The 26,573-nt window shown below is 43.3% G+C and overlaps 1 long non-coding RNA gene across 1 annotated transcript in view; it reads right to left on the reverse strand.

Annotated features, from left to right (window-relative positions):
- The window catches only part of LOC132398921 (uncharacterized), a 52,948-nt gene extending 44,047 nt beyond the window's left edge, over positions 1-8,901 (reverse strand). Inside the window, exon 1 of the long non-coding RNA XR_009513845.1 lies at positions 8,788-8,901. This is a non-coding gene — a long non-coding RNA (uncharacterized LOC132398921). The remainder of the gene's footprint in view (positions 1-8,787) is intronic.
- Positions 8,902-26,573: the final 17,672 nt, after the last annotated feature.

Below are 26,573 nucleotides of genomic sequence, written 5' to 3' on the forward strand. Positions count from 1 at the left end.
GCTTTTCTGGCTGCCTCGTCCGCAGCTTGATTTCCTTTTGTTATTACATCGTTTCCCTTTTTATGTGCCTGGCATTTTACTATAGCCAATGCTTTAGGTTTCATTATGGCTTTTACTAAGTCTAGAATTTGCTGACAATGTTGTATGGGATCTCCACTACTCTTTTTAAAACCTCTCTGCTTCCACACTGCCCCGAACAAATGGCATACTCCATGAGCATATGCCGAATCAGTATAGATGTCTACTGTCTCACCTTCCATCATTTCACACGCAGCTGTCAGGGCTTTGATTTCCGCTAGTTGGGTGGAACACGGTTGGGGACAGGATGCCATCCTAATAATTTTATAGCTTGACTGATCCTGCTGCACTACTGAGAACCCTGCATGATTTCCATCATAGTCCCTATAACAAGAGGCATCTACGAACAGAACCTTTTTATCTGCATCCTCTAGTGGTCCTGACCATAAATCTGCTCTCAATTTGGCAAATGTCATCGTCTTCCCTACACAATCATGGGGTTCTCCTTCATAGCACAAAGATACAAAATTGGCTATATTACTGGTAGTGCATCTCTGTATAGTTATATCTGGAAATGTCAATAGCAACTGATATGCTGCTATCCTGGCTGGCGTCAGCACAAATTTCCCTCTTTCCAGCAATTCTGCTACTTTGTGGTGTGTGTACAGAGTCACAGGATAGCCCAGGGTTACAGATGATGCCTTTTCATATGCATAGTACAGAGCCGCCAATCCATGATAACAGGGTGGATACCCCTGAGCCACCTCATCTAGTCTCGTACTGTAGTATGCTATCGGCTGCTTTGCTTTTCCTGTGCCTGTCTCTTGTGTTAAAACCACTGTGACATAACCCTCCTGTCAGTTGGATACATACAAATGAAAAACATTCTCGTAGTCAGGCAAAGCTAATACTGGTGCTGACTGCAATTCCTGCTTAATAGTATTGAAAGCTATCTCCACCTTTTCATTCCACTGTAAGCCATTCTTCTAATTCATATGTCCTGCTTCTTTCATTATCTTTCTCAAAGGTGCCACAATCTCAGCATATTCTCCTATCCAATCTGAGCTGTACCCTGCCATTCCCAAATAACTTCATCATCTGCCCTACAGTCTGGGGTTTTGGGGCCTTAGTTATTGCCTCAATCTGATCTGGTGCTATTGCCTTCACTCCCTTGGATATTACCCTGCCCAAGTATTCCACTTGCTGCGTGCAAAATTGCAGTTTCATTTTGGATACTTTATGTCCTCTGTGCGCCTCTCTAACAGAGTTATAGGGTCCTGCTCACACTGTTCCTTACTGTGGGAGCAAATCAACAGGTCATCCACATACTGTAACAATGTACTTTCCAATGGTACGCCCTCTAGTCTGCCTTCAACACCTGATTAAAAACATGTGGTGAATGTTTAAACCCTTGCGGCATTCTGGTATAGGTATACTGAGCACCTCTGTAAGTAAATGCAGATACTGACACTGGTCGGCTAGAGGAATGCTGAAGAAAGCCGAACGCAAATAAATCACTGAAAAGTAACTTGCTTCTGATGGAACATTAGTCAAAAGCGTGTGTGGGTTGGGGACTACCGCTGGCCAGTCCTCTACCACGTCATTTACCGCTCGCAAATCATGCACCAATCTCCACTTAGATTTATCTGCTTTTAAGACCGGCAGCAACGGGGTATTGCATGGACTGTTTGTTCTTTTAAGCACTCCTATTTCATGCAACCCCTGCACTGAAGATGCTATTTCCTCTTCTGCTTCTGGTCTTAGAGGGTATAGTGGTCTCCTGGGTGGAATTGCTCCCCTTTTCAGCCTTATTTCCACCGGACTAGCTGTTTTTATTTTCCCTACGTCCGTGTCATGCTGTGACCACAGAATAGATGGCAACTCATCTAATCTTCTATCTTTCTCCTGGCCTCTTTCCTTTCCCAGCAATGGCATGTGTGGCTGGGGAGTTATTTCGACCTCTCTCACTGTCCCTACCATATCTACACTTACCATTATTTTAATGCAGTTGTTGTCTTCTGATATCCACACCTCTGGCGTGATTTTCCTCCACACTGTTAGGGTTTCAGCACTCTTAACTAAAGGTCCTAAGTCTTTAGACTGATATCCCTTGTTTACCAACAACGTTATGTGGGGCGCAGCCTCCGGTATCCTGTACCATTTTTCTAAAAAGGTGCTCCACTTAACTTGTAAAGCTGCCCCTTGCTTTCCAATTATCACAGCCTCCCCTTCCAGGTGCTGTTGGGTACATGCCTCCAGGTGCCATCTCTCCTCTAATTCCCTGTTCTGAGTCTCGTCAAAAATCACTGTACAATGTAGCTCAGATTTGGGCATTACAGCCCTGGGTAATATAGCCTGCACACCCTTTTTCCATTTTTCCCAGGTTTCCTGAATCTGATCTGCGATGTCTCCTATCCAATAGACATTAGCCTTCTTGTCTTCTCGCACTATCAATTGAGCCCCTGCTCTTTCCACACTCAGCCCATTTCTGGTGCATTCTAATTTTAATTCCAGTTTCAATAAGGCATCTCTGCCTAACAAATTAATCAGAATTCCTTTAAATACTAGCACCAGCAAAACAATTCCTTTATTTCCCATTGTCAACTGCACTGGAGCCGTGCCCTGTGTCAACCGTGTTTTCCCCGAGAACCCTACCGTCTTAATAAACTTTCCTGACATGGGAAGGTGAAAGGCATACTGTGGCTGTACACAAGTGTACGTGGCTCCAGTATCTATCATCATTGGTGTCAGTTGCCCTTCTAACATAACCCGAACAATGGGTTCCTCGTCTGCCTCCCTTGTTATCATTGGGTAATGTCCCTTCCCACTCGAGTTCTCGGGGCACCCCTAATACCTCGCATAGGGGTTCACAGGTCCGCTTGGGCCTGTGGGGGCTGGTCCTTGGCTAAACTTTAGTTCCCTTCTTATCGGTTCCTGCTGGTGTGTGACAGGCCATGGTGTAAACGGACAATCTCTTCTCATGTGACCTGGCTGATTACATCCCCAGCACAATCTCTCTGCCTCTCTTTCCCCCTGTTTCCTCACTGGTCCCCTCTGCCCATAGCTCCTCTGTCCCCCTCCTTGGGACTTCCAGTCCTGTCTGGGCTGTTTGAATTTAGTCTGTTCCTGATAGGGCATTTGTGGGAATGCTCCTCCAAAGACATTGATTATTGGCATGGGGTTTTCCGGCCCTTGTCTTACAGTATGATCGGTTCCTCCATATAGCGGTGCTTCATCCAGTTCGATGGCTGTACTCAGACCGGTGGTTGCTGGCAGCATCTTTTTGTTTTTCTCTTTTTCCTTCTTTTTGAGTTCTTCGAGCTGCATTTGTATCAACTTTCTTTGCACCTCTTCCTGCTGCTCAGGCAACCTTCATTTGTCTTTCCAGTATTTCTCAACCACATGGACTACGTGGTCTCTAAATTCTTGTGGGGTCATTGATGTTAGCCCAACCACTTCCTCCCGTTTGGATTTTACATGTGGAGGCATTGCATCCAAAATGCTATGTCGCAACAGTGAGGTCATAAATAAGCTATTCTCCACCTCTTGCTCAGTCTCCAGTCTCCGCCTTTTCAACTGGTTTTCTACGTAGGCTGCTGGGTTTTCAGTGTCTCCCAGTGGATCCCCTTTTAAGGCTTTGGGGTCCACTTTGGGTGGATAAAGCTTCCTGAGGGCCTGCCATACCCTCTGCCTCACTCTGTCAAACCCGTCTCCATCAGTTCTCGGGTCATTCGAGTTTACTATGCCAGCCATTTCCATTAGTTCGTTAAATTTGGAGGTTCCCATCAACTTTATCAATAGTGCCTTCAGATCTCCCATAGCCAATAATCGTCCTGCTGTTTCTTCTTCAAAGGCTCTAATCCATTTCCCTGCTCCTTCATGTAGATTGGGCAGAGTGTTTTTCAGCCCTTCTAGGTCCTGGGATTCCCAAGGGATATACTGCATTTGTCCTGATCCTTTTACTAACAACGACATCATTCTTCCTCCTCCTTGCCACCTGCCCTGGCTCTCCTCCTCACCGGACTCCTCATCTGTCTCAGGGTATGTCTTTACTGCCTCCTACACAAATGTCTCCGGGGTCCTCTTCTTCCCTCAGTCTCCCTGTGGAGTCCTTCCTTTCTGTCTTGATTCAATACTTGGTTGGCCCCTGGAGTATATTTTCATCTCTTCTGGCAATCTCCTCTCAGTAACGTATCTGGCTCTCTCTCTCTCTACTTCCGCAAGTCGCTCCCCTACTGCCTCCTTCTGCTCTTCTAGGCTTCTGCCTCCTACCTCTTCCCCACAAATTCTTGCATCCTCTCTCTCTCCACTTAACTCTTGCTCCTCCAATGAGTCACCTTCGCTTTCTTCCTGTCCGTGTCTGTACACCAGTGGCAGGGACTCCTCATGATCCTTACTCTTGCTTGATTCCCTTCTCTCTTGTCTTTCTCCAAGACTCTCATCTCCTATCTTTTTTCCACTTCTTCTTGAATGCCTCATCTCTTCCTGCCCTGATGAACCACTTTCTTTTCTAGTCTGTTTATTTCTATAGTATAACCGATGCTCCTCATACTCCTTTTCCTCTCTCAAGTATTTCATCCGTTCAATCTCTTCTTTCATTTCTCTCTTTGCCTGTTCCACCTTTATCCTTTCTGCCTGTATCTCCTTCCATATCGCTGCTTTTTCCTTCTCATATTGTCTTTTTTCCTCCTCATTATCCCAAACTTGTACTTCTCCCTGCATGTTTACTGTTCCTGTCAGCAGGGGGCACTGCTTAGGGGTTCCTTCCTCATTATAGGGAGGGGGCTTTTCTGTTTCTTTCGCATCCGGGTACGGAGCTGAAGCCAGCTTCTCACTGTACCTTCCTCTCTCTCTCACAGGCTTAGTGTCTTCCTCGCTTGTAATCAATATTCTACCTGTCCTCCTCAGCCTCCGTTCTGAAGAGTTTTAGCACTTCCATTTCTCGTTCCCTTTTTTGCCCTCTTTTCTTAGATTTATCTTTTGGTTTGTAATTTTTAATTAGTGCCTCCATTTCTTCGCACAAGCTTACATCAAACGTTCCTTCTCTTGGCCATTTTGTGACCAGGTTTTTGGTTCTCTTTTCCCATTTTTCTTAAGTTTTTGTGATCTCATATTTATTTATCGGGAATTTTTTGCTCAGAATCTCTACTGCTGTTCCTTTACCTGTCATGTTATTCTCTCTTTTTAAGGTATTTCAGAGGTTCACAGTTCGTTTACTGGATAATATTTACTCTAATCCTATGCCTATTCTATCGTCTATCTACCAGCGCTTTAAACTATATATTGGACTGTCCTTGTTTCCTATTCTGTTCTGCCCGTACAGACCTCTATTCAGAGCGGTACCCACAGAACTTGCTCTTTGCACCTCGTCTATTCAGACCCTTATCTCTTAAGGCGGTATCCACGAGGATTTTCTCTATTTTCCTTTCCCTGCCCGTTCAGACTTTCGTTTCATACGAAGCGGCATCCACAGGGATTTTCTCTATTTTTCCTTTCCCTGCCCGTTCAGACCTTCGTTTCATACGAAGCAGTATCCACAGGGATTTACCAACACCACATGGAATTTTTCTTAACTTAACTTCTTATTAACTTATTTGTACTTACCCTCACTGCAGTGTTCTTGATCAATCTTCTGAGCCTCCTGTTAACCCCCAATTCTGCCAGATTCTTTGGACCGGAGAGACACTTCGGCAGTGGTTCCACACTTCTGAGACTCCAAGACCTCCCCAAAGCCAACAGAATTCTTGTCCAAATTGTCGCAAAAAGCACTTACCTTTTGTTTGGGTGCACCCTTAATTCTGTTAGCCTTGTGGGGGTCCCTAGAGGACTGGGAAGCGTCCCCGATCTGCCGTTTCCTTTCAGCGGGTCTCTTTCCGGTCCTGTCACGGTCGCCAATTTTGTCGTGGTTTCTCGTGCCCCACAAACGACCAGGAGACGCAGAAGATTCTTCAAGAAGGGTTAAACTTTAATTTGCAAATCAAAGCTGAGACAGTCATTGAGCAGTCACCGATTGCCCACCAATCCTTGGATATAGCATGTTTTATAGTAATCTCCTGGTTTAGTTGCATTAGCATATGCAATCGGTCTATAGTTGCGTATCACATGTACATCCGCCACTATTGTTTCTACCCATTGATTTAATCATGTTCTAATCTACATCTCTTAGCTACCTCTCATTAACACACCATTGTCTTCTGCATTCTTAAGATTTCATTCTCCTACTAAATTGGGTACATGCATAGCAAATAGCAAGTTTCAAAGCTGACTACATAGTTTAGGTTACACAGCAAACAATCTCAACTTTTATACTCCAATAATCCCCACCTATTCCCTTCAGTTCTAGACTCCTCTGACCAAGGGGAAAATAAAAGATTCTGACAGCTATCCCATCTATGACCCTTACTATTGTATAAATCTCCATAAAGTCACCCTTCGGCTTCCTACATTTCAGTGAGAATAAATCTCATCCATCTAATCTTTCCTTAGAACTACGAGGGGTGATTGATAAGTTTGTGACCTATGGTAGAAGAAGTCACTTTTAGAAAACCTGGCACATTTATTTTTCAACATAGTCTCCTCCTACATGTACACACTTAGTCCAGTGTTCATGGAGCATACAAATCACTCCTTTGACGAAGTGGTCCACAGCAGGAGTGATTACGGCAGTCCACTGCTACATGTACAGCAGTTTGTGGCATAAGGTAGAAGGGGATGAGTTATTAACTACAAACTTTTTGCATTCTCTCTCAAGGAGTTGAACAACACAGGCATGTAACAAGAGCATCCTGGACCTCCAGGTGGTCTACAGCAGGCGTGATTGACAGGTTCGTGGCCTAAGGTAGAAGATGAGTTATACAGCTCTTGTAGTGTACAGATGGAGGTCCAAGACGCCGACTTCTACAAAAAAGGGATCTGTATGCTCCACGACTGCTGCACTAAGTGTGTAAATGTAGGAAAAATAAATGTACTAGGTTTTCTAAAATTGCCTCCTTCTACCTTAGGCCCTGAACTTATCAATCACCCCTCGTACTTCCTTGTTGCATTCAATGCAAATTAAAGCAAAACTCTTCTGCACTTTCTCTAATGGTACCATATCCCTCCTGTAGTGTGGTGACCAGAACAGTATACAATATTCCGTGCACCACGTCGTGGAAGTCAGCATTACACTGGAAATCAGATGCTTTTCCTCTGGCACCTGGACCCATTTTGTGGGTTTGATTATACTAGACCCAGTCACGTCACAACCCACTTCACAGCAACCCAATGCCACGTTTACCTTTTGCAGCTGATGGCCACTGTGCCATTTTGCATGAAGCCGAACTCTAATAGCTTTCTGGACAGTTTGTATTGTTAAAATACTTCCCCTAAATCCATGAGATTTGACAGCGACATCTATAGACTAATGTTATTAAGATTTAAAAATCATCAGTAAAAAAATAAAACATAGTATGCATATAACATTGGAAAAATCATTTAAATAATAAAATTGAATTAAAATCAAGTAATAACATACAAGAGAAAATCTGCAGATACTGGAAATCCGAGCAATGCACACAAAATGCTGGAGGAACTCAGCAGGTCAGGCATCATCTATGGAAAAGAGTACAGTTGATGCTTCAAGCTGAAACAGCCCAAAGGACTGCAGGACTGGGGAAAAAAAAGCTGAGGGGTAGATTTAAAAGGTGGGGGGAGGGGTGAGAGAGAAACACAAGGTGATAGGTGAAATCTGAAGGGGGAGGGATGAAGTAAAGAGCTGGGAAGTTGATTGCTGAAAAAGACAGAGGCCCTGGAAAAGGGGAAGAGCACCAGAGGAGGTGATGTGCAGGCAAGGAGATAAACTTAGAAAGGGGAAAAGGAACGGGAAATGGTGAAGGGAGGGGGTGGAGCACATTACCAGAATTTCGAGAAATTGATATTCATGCCATCAGGTTGGAGGCTAACCAAATGGAATATAAAGTATTGTTCCTCCAACATTAAGTGTGGCCTCATCACAACAGTGGAGGAGGCCATAGATAGACATACCGGAATAGGAATGGGAAGTGGAAATAAAATGGGTGGCCACTGGGAGATCCCGCTTTTTCTGGCGGAAATAATAACATAATATTCACATACACAGACACTTTAATGAAGGCTGACACCCTCTTTCAAACGTCAGAGGGCCAAGCTTAGGGACCAGATACAAAATACATCCTATCCTCAATGTAGTCTTTATGAAGTATCCCTGGATTCAATGGTGCGTACACAAACAAAACAGCAGGTCATATAATCCTGCGTCTTCCATGCATCAGTAGGAGTGTATGTACCAAACTTACTGCCATTAAAATGCAGCTGGTTGGTAGCTGTTTATAGCCTAGTCGACTAGCTGTTAGAACAAACGGGCATTCAGAAACGTATCGATCTACGGAGCTGAATGTACTTTATATCTGGCCACCATTACCCCTCCTTTACTTAGCAGGTTCCAGCAATGGTAGCCCCTGGGTTCCCTGTTGTCACCCTCATGTCTTCATCTTTACCCTTTCTTTCCATGCACCTGGTTCATCAAATGTTTTTCTTTATTTTTCTGTACTCTATATATCCTACACTTGATTCTACCCATTCCCCTCCTTTACCTGACTCCATCTGACTGTCATTTCATACCTATTCAGTCCATCAATCACCTCAGTCTCAGCACTCCCCCTTCCCCCTTCCCTGTCCGTGCTCAGCCCTTATGCAGAGATTTGAGCTGGAGTATCGACAACTCTTTCCTCCCACAAACACTGCTTGACCTACCGAGTTCCTCCAGTAGATTTCTTGTTGAACCAGATGTCAAAACTTACAATCCTTGTGTCTCGAATTTTGCACTACCTCCAATGAAAAGTGTATTCCATTTAAGTATCTGAAAGCTAAAACATATAGTTGACCTGCTTGTAGACCTATCCCTGGTTGTTTTGTCTTCAAAAATCTACCCACTTTAGTCTGTAAAATGGTTCAATAGTTCACTATTAAGCTGTTTCAAAAAGTAAGCACAAAGAAAACAGTTGTGGACATTCTTTTTTGCCAAAGAAATGAAAAGCAGGAAAATTCTCGTAACGCAAAGTTTACTTTAAGATAATTTGTTTATGTTCAACACTTTCTCATCCTGTTTTTCTTAAGAGTGCTGATGCAATCAGCTCCATTGCTAATCTGTCCTTTATTGAATGGCCAATTATTTGTGTATGGGTTCAGTTGATGGTTGTGCACATGCTGCAGGGATCTGGCAGTCAAGTGAAATGATGTTTCAAGCGTGTTGTAAAGAGAACCTATATTGAGCTCTGATCCTATGAGATTATGACTGTAGGAGCAAACTGAAAGATCACATGAAGCTGATGTTCAAAATAACAGGGGATTTGTTATTAAAAAAACTGGTGCACACCAGGAGAACAGCCAATGCTGATCTATACGAGTATGTATTTGGTACAGCTTACATTCTCATTTGATAGCTGTATAGCGGCTACAGGAAGATTTAATTTAACAATAGACTAGATCCTGATTACAGAAATACATGGTTATCCACAAGTCTAACAGTAATTTCAAATTTCTATTACAAAAATGGGTACAAGCTCTAACATAATCAGTGAAGTTGTTGAAACTTGGGTGTAGTAGCTGCTGCACTCCATGTCTCTGCTTCTATCTGCCATTCCCGGTTCGACACAAGTCAAACTATAAATCTCAAATTTAGGTTTGACTGGTTCAATAGGTACACTTAATGTAGAGAAATGTATACAATATACATCCTGATCTTAGCAAACATCCATGAAAACAGCGGAGTGCCCCAAAGAATGAATGACAGTTAAACATTAGAACCCCAAAGACCCCCAGCTCCCCCTCCCACAGACAAGCAGCAGCAAGGCAACAAACCCCCCCCACCAGCAAGAAAAAGCATCGGCGACCCCCACCGAGAACTGAAACGTGCTGCAAAGCATAGGTAAAGACACAGACCAGCAGTAGCCCAGACTTCTTTCTCTTCTGGTAATTCGACATACCACATGCTCTCTAAGAGGTGTCCCCGTTTCACAGAGAAGGAGGAGACATAACAAACAACTCACTGATTTATGACACTAAAAGTCTGTTATGTCATTTTTTTCCGAGCTCTTGCAGCCAGAGAATTGGCCCCGAGGCTCAAGTCTCTGTACACACAGTCAGCAGCGAAACCGCTGCTTCCCATCTTCCATGTTCTCCCCCGACACCTCAGTCGGGGCGCCGGTCTTGAAACCATCTCCAGGGCCATGAAAATCTGGCACCCTGAAGGCACGCTAGTCTTTCAGGCCATGTCCTTGGCAAAAAGCGGCCAGTCGTGAGGGTCCTGAAAGCAGTTCTCATTCCCCCAAAGAGCTGAAGTCAGCATGTAACTCCAGGAACACACACAAAATGCTGGTGGAACACAGCACGCCAGGCAGCATCTATAGGGAGAAGCGCTGTCGACGTTTCGGGCTGAGACCCTTCATCAGGACTAACTGAAAGGAAGGATAGTAAGAGATTTGAAAGGGGGGGGGGAAATTGCAAAATGATAGGAGAAGACCGGGGGGGGGGGGGATGAAGCTGAGAGCCGGAAAGGTGATTGGCAAAAAGGATACAGAGCTAGAGAAGGGAAAGGATCATGGGACGGGAGGCCTAGGGAGAAAGAAAGGGGGAAGGGAGCAATAAAGGGAGATGGAGAACTCACAGAGTGATGGGCAGAGAGAGAAAGCAAAAAAGGAGGAGCAGGGAAAGCTAAATATATCAGGGATGGGGTAAGAAGGGGAGGAGGGGCATTTACAGAAGTCAATGATCATGCCATCAGGTTGGAGGCTAGCCAGCCGCGATATCAGGTGTTGTTTCTCCAACCTGAGTTTGGATTCATTTTGACAACAGAGGAGGCCATGGATGGACATATCAGAATGGGAATGGGACGTGGCATTAAAATGTGTGGCCACTGGGAGATCCTGCTTTTTCTGGCAGACCGAGCATAGGTGTTCAGCAAAATGGTCTCCCAGTCTGCGTCGGGTCTCACCAATATATAAAAGGCCACATCGGGAGCACCAGACGCAGTATACCACAACAACCGACTCACAGGTGAGGTGTCGCCTCACCTGGAAGGACTGTCTGGGGCCCTGAATGGTGGTGAGGGAGGAAGTGTAAGGGCAGGTGCAGCACTTGTTCCGCTTACAAGGATAAGTGCCAGGTGGGAGATCGGTGGGAAGGGATGGGGGAATGAATGGACAAGGGAGTCGTGTATCAAGTGATCCCTGCAGAAAGCAGAAAGGGGGAGGAGGGAAAGATGTGCTTGGTAGTAGGATCCCGTTGGAGGTGGTGGAAGTTACGAGAATTATACATTGGACCAGGAGGCTGGTGGGGCGGTGGGTGAGGACAAGGGGAACTCTATCCCGAGTGGGGTGGCGGACGGATGGGGTGAGGGCAGATGTGCGGGAAATGGGAGAGATGTGTCTGAGAGCAGAGTTGTTGATGGAAGAAAGGAAGCCCCTTTGTTTAAAAAAGGAAGACATCTCCTTCGTCCTGGAATGAAAAGCCTCATCCTGAGAGCAGATGCGGCAGAGATGGAGGAATTGTGAAAAGGGGATAGCATTTTTGCAAGAGACATGGTGGGAAGAGGAATAGTCCAGGTAGCTGTGAGAGTCTGTAGGCTTATAGTAGATATCAGTCGATAGGCAGTCTCCAGAGATGGAGAGAGAAAGGTCAAGAAAGGGGAGGGAGGTGTCGGAAATGGACCAGGTAAATTTGAGGGCAGGGTGAAAGTTGGAGGCAAAGTTAATGAAGTCGACGAGCTCAACATGCGTGCAGGAAGCAGCGCCAATGCAAGCATTGATGTAGCAAAGGAAAAGAGGGGAACGGATACCCGTATAGACTTGGAACATGGACTGTTCCACAAAGCCAACAAAAAGGCAGGCATAACTGGGACCCATGCGGGCGCCCATGGCTACACCTTTGGTTTGGAAGAAGTGGGAGGAGCCAAAGGAGAAATTATTGAGAGTAAGAACTAATTCTGCTAGATGAGGAGAGTGGTGTAGAGGGGAATTGGTTATGTCTGAAATCCAAAAAGGAGCGGAGAGCTTTGAGACCTTAAATATCCGCCCGCCACCCCACTCGGGATAGAGTTCCCCTTGTCCTCACCTACCACCCCACCAGCCTCTGGGTCCAAAGTATAATTCTCCGTAACTTCCGCCACCTCCAACAGGACCCGACTACCAAGCACATCTTTCGCTCCTCCCCCTTTCTGCTTTCCGCAAGGATCGCTCCCTACTTGACTCCCTTGTCCACTCAACCCCCCCATCCCTTCCCACCGATCTCCCACCTGGCACTTATCCTTGCAAGCAGAACGAGTGCTGCACCTGCCCTTACACTTCCTCCCTTACCACCATTCAGGGCCCCAGACAGTCCTTCCAGGTGAGGCCACACTTCACCTGTGAGTTGGCTGGTGTGGTATACTGCGTCCGGTGCTCCCGGTGTGGCCTTTTATATATTGGTGAGACCCGACACAGACTGGGAAACTGTTTTGCTGAACACCTACACTCGGCCCGCCAAAGAAAGCAGGATCTCCCAGTGGCCACACATTTTAATGCCACGTCCCATTCCCATTCTGATATGTCTATCCATGGCCTCCTCTGCTGTCAAGATGAAGCCACACTCAGGTTGGAGGAACAACACCTTATATACCAGCTGGGTAGCCTCCAACCTGATGGCATGAATATTGACTTCTCTAACTTCCATTAATGCCCCTCCTCCCCTTCTTACCCCATCCCTGATATATTTAGCTCCCCCCCTTTTTTTTCTCTCTTTCTGCCTATCACTCTGCCTGTTCTCCACCTCCCTCTGGTGCTCCCCTCCCCCTTTCTTTCACCCTGGCCTACCATCCCATGATCCTTTCCCTTCTCTAGCTTTGTATCCCTTTTGCCAATCACCTTTCTGGCTCTCAGCTTCATCCCACCCCCTCTGGTCTTCTCCTATCATTTCGCATTTTCCCCTCCCCCTGCTACTTTCAAATACTCTTACTATCTTTCCTTTCAGTTAGTCCTGACGAAGGGTCTCGGCCCGAAACATCGACAGTGCTTCTCCCTATAGATGCTGCCTGGCCTGCTGTGTTCCACCAGCATTATGTGTGTGTTGCTTGAATTTCCAGCATCTGTAGATTTCCTCTTGTTTGCCTTTTAATGTAACTCTAGGCCAGGGTCTTCAAAAGAACCTTGGAAATAAAAAAGTAAGAGATATCAAAGATAGAAATGGAACCATTTCCAAAGATGCAAACAAAGGAGTTGCCATTTAGTTCCCTCTTGACTTTGCTCTGCCCTTGTTTGTGTACTTTAAAATTAAATCAGTTACAACACATTTAGTTTATGCACAAAATAGATTTGAATTAGTGTTTAGCTTATATATTTGTTCAAACCGTATGAAACCAAATAATGTACAAATCCTGATGCTGTCTGGCCTGCTGAGTTCCTCCAGCATTTTGTGTGTGTTGCTCAGATTCCCAGCATCTGCAGACTTTCTCTTGTTAATGTACAAATCCTGTTAGCATTCTCACCATTTTCACCGGAGTGTCATACTGTTCAGGATGCAGTCTCCTTCACAGGAGGTCAAATGTAGATTTGTGACCATTTTGAGGATTAAAACTGTTCACTTTACCAAAATAGCCTCAAAGCTTTAGTCTTTGGTCCTCCCAGTTCTTCACCTCCTACACAGTTCAAATGAAACTCAAGGTCCGTCCCTTACCCTTCAACTGGACAATTAGAACACATGATTTCTGCTATTTCTATCATTTAGACCTATCATTTATGTTGTTTCTCCCATTACTACTGTTGTAACAATGCCTCCTTTGAATTACATATAGTTTTCACACATCTCCTTCTTTACACCCACACTCCAGACACTCACGATTAATGTTAATCAGCATTGTCTGGTTTGCAATCAACTTGAGCCTACAGCTCCAGGAAAACTAATGTTCTGGTCTGCATTTTAATTTCAGTCTACAACCCACCATGTATGAAGATTGGTTGCTGGTGAAATTAATATTTGCCGTATATGCTAGTCCAGAATATACTCAAACAGTCACTCCTCTTGGCCCTTCTGGTCAAAAATAAATTTGTTCCAGGAAAGGTCAAACTTTAAGTAGGATCTAATCAAATATTGCAGCTAAAATACAATGTACTTTGGAACCGCCTTCTCCAATTAACTATCATATCCAAATGTGCATCGACGTCTATGCTAGCATCTCTAATGGCTAACTTCAGGACTCTAAGCAGAGATTGTTCAAGAAATGTTACCAACAGTCTTTAAAATGCAACTTAGTGCAGCTGTCACCTCCTTCCCTGCTGGCCAATCGCAGTTTAATCACATTCTTTATCTTCACCGCTTCATTCTCTGATAGCTAAAACACTAAAGCAGTGGCTGCCAGTGGCTACCCTCTGATCAGGGCACCAGCAAGCTACATGCATCAGGCTCACGGAGGTGCAGGAGGGGTTAGGGTGGTTTCTATTTGAATAACTGCAAGGACCTCACTCCAGTGACCCCTCCCTCTGAGCCGTCCATTCAATCGCTGGCCCAACCACTGAAAGAACCCAGCATATTGATAATCACTCCCCATTCAGGCTGGGGTGACGGCCTTCAGACACTGTGTCTAATTTATTTTCTGTCTTGGTCTGCCACGCCTTCAAAGTTGTGGAACCCGATGACTCTATTGTAACTTGGATCCCTTCCAATTTATCTCCTCCAGTCGTTTTTTATTCTAGGCTACACAACTGATCGTCTAACTTCTGCAATCAGCCTTCACTACAGAGTACAGTTAGAGTTATACTTTAACATGCTGTTCACAGCTTGTAGTCGTGCCTTCTTGGTGGCTTCTGCATTTGCATTTCTTGTGGTTCTGCTCCCATCAGTTGTGGTCGGGTCTGATGTAGTCGGCTGGTGTTCATCGCTTGGACTACTTGACATGCCTGATCTCCCGCTCTGTCTGAGGGGTCGACAGGAAGGTGAGTTGTATGGCTTCCACTGGCGGCCTTGCCAGGATTGTACACCAGCACTCCTTTGATCTCAAGTACCCAGGGCTAACTTTTCTCCTCCCTCATTGTTTCACATCCTGCATTGGAAATGTAAATCGCCTCTCAATTCGCGGGCAACGGTAGATCATTTATCAATACTATGACCCTGTGTCCACCAACATTTCATATTGATGGCCCCTTAATAAACCTCTTGTGTGCATCTGTGGATGACGACCACTGGCAATAGAGGCTGCCGTCAGCCATTTGTCTGACCTCACCAGCTCCATAATCTGGTCAGCAGACAAACCAGAAAGAAAGGGTGCTGCTGTGATTTCTGCCTGTGATTTTCATATTTTCTTCTTTTTTCAAGGCCCTGCCTCCAACCATGCCTGAGAAAGCCCAGCTGTAACAAATTATCTCCTTTACCCTCCCACACCTATTCCAACAGTTCCTTGCTACATTCCCCAGCTGCTGGCACATAAAGCAATTTCTCTATGATGTTACAGCAGCTACGTTCACTACAGCCACTTTAGGACTTCTCTTTCCCCTTCTCTGGTCTATCTCACTGGTCCATGATACTATCGCAGAGTAGGTCAACCCCACCACTATCCCCAAATCTAAAACTTCCTGATGAGTTGAGTTCAGCCGTCCTTCAGCATTTTCATGAAGACTGGGTCCATAAGATACAGGAGCAGAAGTAGGCTGTTCGGCTCATTGAGTCTGCTCCGCCATTCAATCGTGGGCTGATCCAATTCTTCCAGTCATCCCCACTCCCCTGGCTTCTCCCCATACCCTTTGATGCCCTGGCTAATCCAGCTCTGCATTAAATGCACCCGCAGCCACTCATTGCAACAAATTCCACAGATTTACCACCCTCTAACTTAAGTAATTTCACCGCATGTCTGTTCTAAATGGACATCCTTCAATCCTGAAGCCATGCCTTCTTGCAAGAGACTCCGACACCATGGGAAGTAACGTTGCCATATCTAATCTGTTCAGGCTGTTCAACATTTGGAATGTTTCTATGAGATCCTTCCTCATTCTTCTGAACTCCAGGGAATACAGCCCAAGAGCTGACAGATGTTTCTGATATGGTAACTCTTTCATTCCTGGAATCATTCTTGTGAATCTTTTCTGAATCCTCTCCAATGTCAGTATATCCTCTCTAAAATAAAGAGCCCAAAACTGCACACCATACTCCAAGTGTGGTCTCACGAGTGCCTTATAGAGCCTCAACATCACATCCCTGCTCTTATATTCTTTACCTCTGGCAATGAATGCCAACATTGCAATCGGCTTGTTCACCACTGACTCAACCTGGAGGGTAACCTTTAGGATATCCTGCACAAGGACTCCCAAGTCCCTTTGCATCTCTGCATTTTGAATTCTCTCCCCATCTAAATAATAGACTGCCTATTTATTTCTTCCACCAAAGTGCATGACCATACACTTTCCAACATTGTATATAATTTATTCCACTAATATATCAACACATTGGAATTTAGGTCATCACTCGCTGTATTATTCACCCTGAATACTCCTCTTATGTTCGATATTTCCGTTCTGCATAATCCAAGGCAGGCTCATCAGCTCTCTGAATCAATGATGTTATTCTTCCCCAGTAACCCTCACCTCCCCCGAATGAAGGAACATCTTTCTTCTTGCTGGCCTTTCAGATAGTTCCATCCTGCCATCCTGCACCCGCTGGGCCTCACTGTCCCATATATTCCTTGGGCACTTTAGAGGAAGAAGAGGCCTCCTGACCCAACATTACCAATATTCAGGGTGAATAATACAGCGAGTGATGACCTAAATTCCAATGTGTTGATATATTAGTGGAATAAATGATATACAATGTTGGAAAGTGCATGGTCATTTTTATACAGTATACTAACAATCAAAGGTAATGGCAGAAAAATTCTGTGGTTACAATGTATATCTTTAGTGTGCATCTGATGAATTTCAATCATTTCCCTGATCTTGCGACAGAATTTTGCATTACCCAAAGTGACCATAACTGAGGGCACCTCTGACAAAATGGAGATGAAAGGCTTATGGATGGGTGTAGTCAAGGTCAAGGGCTGGCTCAGGTCATCAGGGTTCTCAGTCTAACGTTGCCTAATTTCAATCGATGCCATCCTGGTGGATATATCTGATATAACCTCTCCCTCAAATATCTCCACACTAAATCCTAACAAGCAAAATATAAATAATGAATAAAAATTAAACAGTACATACTTAAAACTACACATATGTACTCTGCAAATCTTCCACTTATGTGTGTCTGAACTGAGTGCCTGTTGTATCCCTTTACATTTAAAACTGTTGCTTCAAGGTGTTCTATACAGTTCCCCAAACGAGTATACTCCATCGGCATCCCAAACCGTCGGTAACTACTCTTCACAAATGGTGGCCCTGTCTCAGCAAACTAACACAAAGATGCCTAGTTTCTAACATGAACACACACACACACACACACCATTTTGATAGCCATCAGTTCAGCTTCAGCCGTCATGTTGGTGATTCTTTGTGATCCCTCAATGCATTATTCCTCAGCTCATGATCAGAATTCCTCGGAGGCTCAGATAAGAAACAAGGTCCTAGTCAGAAGGTTCTTTTCTTGGGCATTGCATAGCATTCTGGCTAGATGGAGATACCCTCTACTGAACGCTGCAGTCCCCACCTCCAAGGACGAAACACAACATTTTGTAGGCACATTGAGTACTGGTGGCAAAATATCCCCAACCTGACCATGATATTATACTCCCTATACCAGGCCTCTCTCAAAAAGAACGCAGTCCAATGTGGTCCCAGAAGGTACTGTCAAGCGGTCAGAGAAACAGGCTCTCCCATTGACCGCTAGACAGAGTGGGGTACCCTTTGATCTATAGGGTTCAGCTACCCCTAGAGTGGCCAAGTGCAGCCTATGGTGCTGGAGGGGCACCGTGTCTCCTTGGAGTTTTGGACAAAGACTTTCATCAAGTGGAGACCCAATGTACCCCCTTCGAGAGGCAGTTGTTGGCCTGCTATTAGACTCTCCTAGCCACTGAACCAGTTGTGCTGCAACCATATCTCTCTATCATTCAGTGGGTGAAGTCTGACAATGTGACTCCCTAGGACGCTGTGCCCAAAAGACTTCAATTGCTAAATGGAAATGGTATATTGTAGACAGGCCAGAGAAAGGTGCTGATGGGGGGCGCCATCCCTATGAGCTGGTTAAGTCCCTGCCCAAATGACCACAACAAAGTCCCTGCAATTGACCCTTCACCCATATAGTGGGGTAAGTTGTCTGACGTTCCCACCCTTGAGAAGAAGCAACAGTTTCTGGTTCACCGTTGGCTCCAATGATTGGCGGGTTGGCAAGAGATAGTGGAAGGCCTCTGCTCTCCACTCTACAGTGAGCAAAATTTTCACCCTGGAGGAAGAAGGGGATCCAGCCAAATGGATGAGTTGGTGGCCATGACCCTGCCCCTCCAAGAGGTGACCAGGCCATTAGAGCCTATCCTGACCCTTGTACAGTAGCCAAAGGCATGGTGGTGTGGATGTCTCAGTGCTTCAGCAAAACTAGGAATGCATGGGTGACCTCTCTGTGGAGCTTCTATTGGGGAGCCTTTCTTGAGGAATGCACACCTGCAGGAGATTACAGTCCTTCGTGTACATGCCCACACCTCTACAGGACAAGGAGGAGGCCATACAAAACACTGCTGTAGATAGAGCATTGCAGATCAAGATGGCTACAGAGTATTCTAAGGAGGACTGTGGTTACCTGGCAGCCTGGACACACCAGAAGAGTGGACATTTAGGAGTGGTGCTAACTTATGACGAGGCCAAAATGACAGCAGTAAGCTGCCTGACCTGCCAACAATTTAAGTCCAGCAGATGGCTGACAGATCCCTCGGGACTCATCGGAAGAAGCGTAGGAGCTGGTCAGGTCTGGCAGGTAGATTACATTGGGTCACTGCCACGATATAGTAAAGAGCAGTATGTGCAGATCATGGTTCACATGTATTCTGGAATCCTGCTGGCTGTCCCGTGTGACTATGCTGACCAGAAAAACTCAGCAAAAGGGTTTCAGCACTCGTGATCCACATCTGTGAACTCTGGGAGATTCAATCAGATAACGACTCACATTTAGCAGGAGCTAAGGTCCAGGACTGGGCTATGGAATGAGATATTATGTGGGTGTTTCAAATCCTATAATACCCATTTGTGGTTATTTGAAACGATGAGTGGGTTGTTGAAGCAACGAATTAAGCTATTGATTAATTGCAGCTGGGTGTGCTGCAGCAAGCAGTGGACCATATGAACCCCCAGTCTGCGAGTCCGGGTATTTAGCAGTACCCTGGCATTTGGCAGTATTGGACCCTCCAAAGCTAGAGGAGGTGGAGTTAACAAGGAATCAGGGAAGTTTCAGGTGCAGCAACCACAGTGGCCATATTTGCAGGGATCATATTTGAAGGATGCGGCAGCACTCTCCCATTGGCTGGCTTTTGTGCCACAGCGCTGGCTTCAGTTCTGGGCACCCCAGTGGTCTAAGAATAGTGCGTGCAAGACCCTTAGTCTCTTTTCACTGGGGCTCCCCTTCAGACTGGGCTGCGATCACAGCTGAAGGACCATTGAGAAAGTGTGCTGCAGAAAGGTGGTCCCATGCACACGTTTTAGATAAGTACCTGTTTGTTCAATGTTTAGTGTTATAGTTAAATAACTTGGAACTTAACAAGGTACCTGTCTGAGTTAGAATGTTATTAAATGCTTAGTGCCATAGATTTTGTAATTTAGGGGGGCTAAGATTAGTACTTGTTTGACTTCGATGCTTGGTTGAATATTTCATTGTTTGCTTGTAAATAAATATTTAATGCGCTTACTGCAATCAGTGCCTTCAGTCCCACTTACTGAATCTGCAAATCTGCTTCTGTGTAACAACTCCAATTATCTTTTTCCAGTCCATTTTGGCTGCAGATTTGGGACCAGGAGACTGGAAGATAACTTGTGTTAATTAAAAGAAAACAATGGTCAACCAAAGGTTACTGTTTGGAAAAGCCCTTACAGAACAGCAAGAATCAACATTTAAAATTGTTTGCAAGGATTTGTGCAGAGAAGCACACAACTGACTTGACTGAAACTCTTAAAGGAACAAAGAGCAGTGTGAACTTGAGGTAGACTACATGAATTTTAACAACTTATCTGAAAAAAATAATAAATCAAAGATCGATACGAGAATTAAAAGTCGAAGGAAAGTAAGAAATTGGTCTTATTTTTCTGCAGTGGAGGAGAAAGCGTAGGGTAATTGCGAAACAGAATTCTGGCGATTAGAAGGCTAAGTGTTGTGTAGTTTTACAAGTCTCAGTTCCAGGGCTTTTCCTGATATCTATTTTAATAACTTGGACTTAAATACTTGATTTAGGTAATAATACATGTGCTTCTTAATCAGAAAATTATGCATTCCAGATATCATTCCAGGAGTTGAGGAGACAATCTTGGTAATAGCTTAGTGCAGTATTCCTTAATCATATTTTTTAATCTCCTTTCCTTTGGTGGTAACATTTATTTGTTTGATTGTTCTGATCCATGTAAGTGAGTAATAATAATACTTGACAGAGAACAGGAACTTTCACCTTGCCAACACTCTTCACTCAACCACCAAGGAAGTCTAATTTATTTTATGTTAGTTTCAGAGAAGAATGTTATAAGATGGCATTCTTATCCCTGCATAGCTGCACTGTAGATAAAGAAAGACTAAAATTTTACCTCTGTTCCAGCAGACTTTGTAGAAATTTGATGCCTGGTAGCAGACATTGAAGCCACCCTAATATTAAGGGTTCATTTAGGTCACATTATCAACAATGTTCTTAAAGTGATCCATTGTTATATTATGCTGAGCAAATTTCATCTCTATATGAGAAAGGTTTAACAAAATCAAAAGCAAACATACAGTTAGGGTTCAGAAGCAAGAGAGAATTGCAGATGCTGGAAATCCAAACAACACACACAAAATGCTGGAAGAACACAGAAGGCCATGCATCAGCTATGGAAAAAAGTACAGCTGACATTTTGGCCCGAGACCTTTTGGCAGGACTTGTATCGACTGTAGTTTTTTCCATAGATGCTGCCAGCCCAGCTGAGTTCCTCCAGCATTTTGTGTGTGTTGTATAGTTAGGGTTAGTTGTAGGCATGCTATGTTGGTGCTGGAAGTGTAGCAACACTTGTGGGTTGCCCAGCACAATCCTCGCTCATTTGATTTGATGCAAAAACGATGTATTTCACTGTATGTCTTGATTACATGTGACAAATAGAACTAAATTTTTAAAGGAAATCATTCTTAAACTATTTTGGTATCATACACTATACACTATTCACTATACACATACATTATACAAAATTCACATTTACAAAGGCAGATATTTAAAAAGGGCCTGAAGGATCAATGGGGACCCGAGTCACCCCAAACACAATCTATTCCAGCTGTTACCATTCAGTAAATAGTAACGCCGCATAAAAGCCGGGACCAACAGGTTCCGGGGCAGCTTCTTCCATCAGACTGATCAATTTATGCTGATACAATGGTATTTCTATGTTATATTGACTGTCCTGTTGTACATACTAATTATTATAAATTACTATAAATTGCACATCACACACTTGGACGGAGACATACCAAAAAAATTTTTACTCCTCATGCATATAAAGGATGTAAGTAATAAAGTCAATTCAATTCAATTCATTGTAAAATCCAGTTAAATGTATGATGATTCATATTAACATGGATGGAGGTAAATCATGTTGAAAATGTTAATAATGCTGGCCTGTCACCCAAATTACAAGTTCAACCAGTTTCAATAAAAACATTTCTGAATGTACAGGTGTCATGAACATTTTAAATATATTAAGAAGCACATGGATTCTTACCTGAATCAAGCATTTAAGTCCAAATTATTTAAAATTGTGATGACAATTTAAATACGTCCTACTGTATATATGGAGCAAAAGAGAATATTCTTTCGCCTACTTCCTTAGGAGGTGTCACAAGGTTTGGATATGACCCAAGTGCAGAGTGAGAGACCCTGAAGCAGGTCGATAGTTCACAGACGCTAATGTAAACAGTGTTAAAGGGAAATAAACAATAAACACTTGGCCAAACAGGGCCATTAACTAAAACTCTCAAATGGAAAACGAAGCCTACACTGCGGCTGAAAAGAACAACTAAGACTAAAATGAATACCGCTAGTCATCAGAGTCCAATTTCTCAGGCAAGGCGGAATGCAAGCAAGCAGCAAAGTAATGCTGTGTCCAAGTCTTGATAAATACTACAACAGAATGAATGGAGTTACATACTGTCACAATGAAATAATAATTAGCTGACACGTGCATATTCACGAATGTAATTGCCGAATCTGCTGCTGAAGAAATTTGGCATGTCTATGTTGACCCAAACCAATTTTTATTGCTGCATCATAAAAAGCATTCTATCTAATTCTCTTACTATCTTTCCTTTCGGTTAGTCCTGACGAGGGGTCTTGGCCTGAAAAGTCAACAGTGCTTCTGCCTTTAGATGCTGCCTGGCATGCTGTGTTCTACCAGCATTTTGTGTGTGTTGTTGTTTGAATTTCCAGCATCTGCAGATTTCCTCATGTTTGTTATCTGGATGCATAATGGCTAGGTATAAGCAACTGTTCTGTACTCATGGTTTTTGTGAGTACTGCAGTGGGTTGTGGATACAGAGTAGCACAGCACAGAAATCAACCTCTCCTCATTGTACTCTGTCTACGCTTTGTGCCGCTTCAGCAAAGCAGATGAAATAATCAAAGACCTCACCCATTCTGGATATTTGCTTGTCTTCTCTCTTTCATCAAGCGGGAGATACAAACATCTGAAAGGCTCTGGGGTAGCTTCTTCCCTACTGTTAAACTATACAATGTTTCCCTATTTTGATAATATTGACTCTTAACCTTGCATGTTCCTGTACATTATTGCCTGCCAGCATTGCATTTTATTTGTAGTTGTTATAATTTATTCTGTATTCTGTTATTGTTTTGCCTTATTCTACCTCAGTGCACCGTGTATGATTTGATCTGTATGAACAGAAAGTGTTACGTATTCAGGCAACAATAAATAAATGAGTTCGGCAAGGGTTTTTTATAACAAGCAACACATTTATTAAACACAGAAAACAAACCCCCCAAAAGTAAACAAACACTGACGTAACCGGAAATCAACTGCGATACGGCAGCTCAAACAGTTCTTAAAGCGATATTGCAAAAACAGTTCTTTAAAGTGGTATTGCCAAAAGTTCGATATGCTCACAGTCCATTTAAAAAGGAGAGACTTTATAAGACGATTTAAATTCTCTTTCACGTCGCTTGGCTTCGATCCCCGACGTCGAACTTCCCACGAAGAATTTACGAAACAAAACGGCTTAAAGGCACTGACCTTTCCTTCCTCACTATCTTCAATCCTTTCTGGTTAAACCCAGGGATTAACACGAAGATAGTCAATGAAATCCTTCCAAGTAAGGATCAAACAAAGGTCAAAACCCGTTTCACCGTAGAAAGCGATTCTCCTCGATCTTTAACTCCCGAACTTCGATCTTCACTCTCCACTAATTTCTCAAACTAGCAGAATCGTAAAGAACCTGCTGGCAAACCTTTTAAACCTTTTAAACTTTAGGCATTAGATAAAAACTTCATCCTTCAACTAAACTGCGTCATCAATTCAAACACGCAGTGGCATGAAGTCAACTTGGCAAATCCAGCCACGAATTGCCCCCCCTCACAGGGTGAGGTCTTCCTTTTATAACCTGTAAAAAAAAACCTGTCACATGATCTCTACTGGCGGGAAAATGACGTCACTCCACCATCACAAGACCATTACCTCAAGTCCAGTACAGCTTCAACCCCAGTCACGTGACAAGGGCACCACTGTCATGTGTCACGAGTACGTAACAAAAGCAAGACAAGCTTTTCATTGTATCTTGGAATGTGTGACAAAAATGAACCAATATCAAATATTCATTTAAGATCTCATCTATTTGCTATGATATACTAATAAAATGCTTTGTGATGTTTCTAAGTCTTGTTCACTAATATCCCTCTTTGCCTTCCAAGTTTCCTTTTATATATTCTCTGCACCTTCTCTATCTCTGAGGGGCCTCCATGTTTTCAGTTCTTTGTACCTGCCATTCGCTACCCTTATTTTAATCCAATATCTCCTGATGTTCAGGTTTCCTTGGATTTGCTGTCCTTACTTTTCATTATTAAGGGTATGCGTTTGACCCTGAGTTCACATTTTTTTTTAATAGTTCCACCATAAGTTCCAGGTTTAAGTTGAGTAATAAATTAGGAGAAATGATTTAATGTACATTGCCATGACTACCTACTCAAAGAAAACAATTCAGACACAGCTCTACTTCAGCTTGATGAGAGATTTTACTGTTTGACAGAGCAACATTGGTTAGTCAGAAGTTACACCCAACTCTTCAGGGAACAGCTCTCATTTCATATTGTGGATTTCAAATACATTAATGTATTTTTTCCAGAAATGATTTCATCCACTGAATAATTGTGGAAACTATGTAGGAGGAACAAATGAATAATAATAATGGATAGTTTCATAATAACTAAAGAATCATTATGCGATATCAAGAACTTCAGCAGCTTGGATGCAGCTAACAGAACATGATATAATTTGTTAGATTCTGGGATTGAATGTGTAGGCTGTTTCAAGATTATAGGGAGGAACTGATTATCATTTACGTAAGTTTGTAAACTGGTTGATATTCTTATTGTAGAGACATCAAAGAGAGCAATGTGGCCCTACCCTGTACTCCTGCATCTTATTACTTCAAAATTGTTTTTGCTGTTACCAATGCAAAGGTGTAATTTACAACAGTCAATTAACCAAGTAGCACATCTAGGAGGAAGACAGGGCATCTAGAGGAACCCAGCCATTAGTAGAAAGAACATGCAAACACTGCACAGAAGGAATGTAGTTAACTGTTTCAAAATCACAAGCTTTATGTTTACTTCAAGTTAATGTGAGGTAATTTAAGATCCTATGTTTCCCATTTCACAGAAGATTTTAGGGCAACTTTATGCAAATGATATGGAATCCATTTATAAAAAAGCAAACTTCCTCAAAAAATATAGAGGTTAGTACATTTTAACACACATAGCACCAAAATGCAATGGATTATATGAGTTCCCAGTGTTTCAGGTGGAGACAATACATATCAAAAATCTTCATGAGCACTCAAGTGATCAAATTGGCTTTAATAATCGAACTAACCTGAAGTCTAGCATCTGAGGTTTCTTAGGTTGTCATAGCTAGAGGTGGTAGTGGGATAAGTTCCCACTACTTATAAAGTGCTCCAAATAGCATGCGACTGTAACAGCTTCTAACAACCAAGTCCAACTCTTGGCCTTCACATGTGGCTTAGCTACTAGGCCCAGTGGAACTGTTTCTGCTGACAAGAGGTGACAAGAGAAGGAGGAAAGATGGACCACTGGCTCCTCAAAACTTCAGGCAGGTGGGGCTCGTCAGCCTTGGATGGCAGCCTGCCTAGGAGAAGGAAAACTCTGAATTTAAACCTCCGCTGCCTTGCAGCCATACCCACTTATGGGAAAGGCTTTGGGAGTAAACCCTGAGGAAGAAATCCGGAGCCAGGGTCCCTAAGGCATTTTGATGTTGTTTACAACTTCACTCTGGCAACCTCCGCAACGACACTGGTGTCAAGCTGCATTGGCACTTGCTCTTCCCATGGACTACATCAGTGATGTGGAGAGGGGGAACCCACTGTGTGGGCAACAGCCAGTTCTTCAAATCTTCCCGCCAGGCCTACACCCTAGAGAGGACACAATCCCCTTTGATCAACAGCTGCCTACTACTAGCATCTGAGCACTTAAAGTATATTTGAAAAATTTTTCTAGTTGAGAGATGTGTGTTAGACCAATTAAGAATGACCAAAGCAACAATCTAGTAATTCAAATTAAGTCAAGTTTTGTATGGTATTAGTTTGATCATCAACCCATAATTCAATATATCCATGTAACCAATATGACATATTGTACTTAAGATAATACTCTTTTGTAACATAGATTCCACATGAAAGACATAATGTATTTAGATTAGAGAAAGTACGTATATTGTTGACTACAGACTTAAGTTTGATTTCATAATAAATGGTTTACTTAGTATAAACTACCACTTCCAAATATGTATTTTGTTTGTATCACGTATCTGGTATGTTCATTTCTAAAACAAAACTGACACTGTTGTTACAAGATTTTTGTGGTGTTCTGTGCCATTTTGTTGACAAGCTAAACGTAGGAGGATTTCATCAGTAGTTCATGAAGGAGCGTGTTCAGAATGTCAAATTTTGCTCATGTAGTGAGGGAGAACAATGTTAAATAAAGACAGGAGTGAGGAGGAGTGAAAGGGAAACTTTGATATGGTAGCTGAGCATGAAGTGATGTGTAAATGAGAGGATTCATATATTTAAATACTACATGTGTGGTATATAGTTGAATACATCTGCATAAGTTGTTCAGTGGGATTGTTGCATAAACTTAGCAA

Source organism: Hypanus sabinus, chromosome 9, assembly GCF_030144855.1.
Source record: "Hypanus sabinus isolate sHypSab1 chromosome 9, sHypSab1.hap1, whole genome shotgun sequence".
Taxonomy (NCBI): domain Eukaryota; kingdom Metazoa; phylum Chordata; class Chondrichthyes; order Myliobatiformes; family Dasyatidae; genus Hypanus; species Hypanus sabinus.